The sequence below is a fragment of the Brugia malayi genome, assembly GCF_000002995.4.
Source record: "Brugia malayi strain FR3 genome assembly, contig: Bm_v4_ChrX_scaffold_001, whole genome shotgun sequence".
NCBI lineage: Eukaryota > Metazoa > Nematoda > Chromadorea > Rhabditida > Onchocercidae > Brugia > Brugia malayi.
The window spans coordinates 24,415,792-24,419,311 of record NW_025062479.1 but is presented as its reverse complement, the minus strand read 5'-3'; positions in this window follow the sequence as shown (position 1 = coordinate 24,419,311).

Here is a 3,520-nt window from a genome sequence, read left to right as displayed (position 1 = left end):
TTCTTTCTCTCTCTCTCTCTCTCTCTCTCTCTCTCTTTCCTCGTCTTTTATTTTATTTGTTATTATCAGATAAAAGTATTTTTTTCGTTGATATGTTTAAATTTGCAAAAAAAAAAAAAAAAAATTATCTTCATTCTGTCATAACTGTCATCCATCACAAAAATCATTGTTAAATTGTCAGTTTACTTTTCTTTTTGTTTTTTTTTTTTAAACTCTAATTATGATAATTTTTTTAATTATTTTTATTTTATATTTCTAATAAGATAATAACAAATAAAAAATTGCAATTTGAAAATATTCAAAATTATTGAAATTTTTTTTTTGTTAAGCTAAATAAGCAAAATTAATTAAATTATTATTAGTGATAATATCTAATTAGCATTTCAAAATAAATAAATTAATATCGAAAAAAAGAAATTTTTTTTGATAATTTTTATATTTTTATTCTCAAATTTTACTTGCATATAATAAATGATTTGAAAAAATTATTAAATTTTTTTTTCTTTTTTTTTTTTGTTAAATTAAAGAAGCAAAATTAATTAAATTATTATTAGTTGATAAGATCTAATCAGCATTTCAAATTAATAGTGAAAAATAAATTTTTTTTGATATTTTTTATATTTTTATTCTCAAATTTTTACTTGCATATAATAAATAATTTGAACTATATAAAATTTTAGTTGATAATTCTAATTTCGAAAATTAAATTTGTTCGTTTTTACTTTTGAAAATTTATACTTAACGATTCTAAAATTGGAAATTCCTTCCAAATGAAATTATTATATGGAAAAAAAAAAAAAAAAAAACATCAATAAATAGCATTTATTCATTCCATTTATACACTACAATCATTTTTTTTTTTACATCAAAAATATTTATTAAATTTCTATTTAAAAATTAAATAAAAAAAAAAAAAATTTTTTTTTTTTTGCTATTTGAATAAAGTAATCATTAGCTAAGGTAATATACTCTTAACAATAGGTAATAATTACTTTTAAGCAATGATTTTATGAAAAAATGTATCCATAATTTTCTCTCTCCCTCCCTCTCTCTCTCTCTCTCTTTCTTTCTGTTTTTTTGATAAATTTTTAATGAAAATTTGAAAATAAAAAAAAAAAAATTTTTTTTTTTAAGAAAATTTAAATTTACAAATTTTAAAATAAATGAGCAATTTAGTTGAGTGATTTTTTTGAAAAAAAAAAAAGCTAAATTTAAATTTAATATTATTTCTATTTTTTTTTTTTTATTTTTTTTTTTTTTTAAAAAAAAAAGCAAAAAAAAAATTTTTTTCATTTTTCATTTAAATTTTATTTTATCAAATTGCAATAATTAATGATAAATATTAAAAATGAATGAAAAAAATAAGTGAAAAAATTTTCTCTCTCTGAAATACTTTAACAATTTGAAATCGTTTATTTCACTTTTTTTATTTTTCTCTCTTTAATTTTGCTCTCTGTAAAATTAAACTAATTATTCGTTATGCAAAATAAATTTAATTGATTTTATTAATGCAAAAAAAGGAAAAAAAATTTTTTTTTAGAAATAAATTATCAATTTGATAAATGATTAGCTGATATGAGATAATTATATCAGTAATTTCAAATTAGCATATAATTTTTTAGTTTATATGAAGTCATTTTAAAAAATATAAACTAATAATAGGGAATGATTAATTGGATCAATGACAGAATTTAATTAACTGATAATTGATAATTAATAAAGATATGATAAGAAAAGTATGATAATATGAGATAATTATATTAGTAATTTCAAATTAGCATATAATTTTTTAGTTTATATGAATTCATTTTAAAAAATATAAACTAATAATAGGAAATGATTAATTGGATCAATGACAGAATTTAATTAACTGATAATTGATAATTAATAAAGATATGATAAGAAAAGTATGATAATATGAGATAATTATATTAGTAATTTCAAATTAGCGTACAATTTTTTTTTTTTCATTTTTTATTTAAAATGAATTCATTTTAAAAAATATGAACTAATAATAGGAAATGATTAACTGGATGAGTGACAAATATGTCATTCGAATTTAATTAATTGTTAATTGATAATTAATAACAGTATGATAATATTTTGCTGATATGAAATAATCATATCAGTAATTTCAAATTAGCATGTAATGTTTAATTTTATATGAATTCATTAAAAATATGAACTAATAATAGGAAATGATTAATTGGATCAATGATAGAATGTGTTATTTGAATTTGATTAATTAATGATGATAATTGATAACAGTGTGATAAGACAATTATGATAATATTTTAACAAAACTTTTTCCTCAAATAAAATGAAAGAGTAAATTTTACTTAAATTAAATTGTTATTAAAGTAAGGAAAAAGTTACATTTTGTGTTGTTTGTTAAATTTTAAAAACATTTTCGTCCACAAAAATGTAAACAACTCTAATTTATTTTATTTATGCGACAAATTAGTTCTTTTGCTCGTGGGAAATGTTAAAGAAACGATCATAAATTCAATAAAAAGTCTACGTATTTTGATAGTATGAAGAAAAGCAAATAAATAAGTAAACAAATAGCTAACAAAACAAAATTAATAAATAAAAAGAAAAACAAATTTTTTACCAAAAAAAAAAAATAAAATAAATTAAATACACTTTTCTTCTCTGTTTATTTCATTAATTTATTTATTATCACATAGCTTTACCTTAATTATTTTTAGTTTAATAAAAAATTAATTAGTTTTTTATTATTTATTTATTTATTTTTGTTATTTCCAGTTATTATCATTATCATTATTTTTTTTAGTTCTATAATTTATTGCTTTTTTTTTTTCATTTTAATAATATTCATAAATTTAAAAATTCAATTTAATTTTTTTCTAACAAAAAAAAAAAAATTATTTTTAATTAAAAATGAAAAGCAAAAAAAAAAAAACTTAGTGTGTTTATAATATTATTACAATTTTATATTTAATTTTTATTCGTATATATTTGCTTTTTTTAAAAAAAAAAATTTCAATTTTCTAAATAATCAATAAAAATTTAATAAATATTTTATTTTATAGTTATATTATTTATTGTTTACAAATTTTGCCTAGGAAAAGGAAAAAAAAAAAAACCTTTAAAATTTTTAATTAATTATTTGTTATCATTTAATTTCCATTTCTTATTTACAACAATTATTCTCATTTTCCATTTTCTCAATTTTTTCATTTCAATTATTTTATTTTAATTTAAATTTTTAAAGATTTATTAAATTCATTGTGTTTTTTTTATTTTTTGTATGTGAAATTTTATTTTTAATTTTATTAGAAAAACAAAGAGAGGGAGAGATAGAGAGAAGAGAGAGAGAGAGAGAGAGAGGAAAAAAATGGAAAAATGGAACTATTACTTTAGTAAATTTTAATTACTTTTTACTTTCCCACAATTTTTTTTTTTTTTAAGAGAAAAATAAGTTTTTTTGTTTTCTTCGTTTTTTAAAATTTAAATGAATTTTTCAATATTAATTATAGTAATACTTCCTTATTTG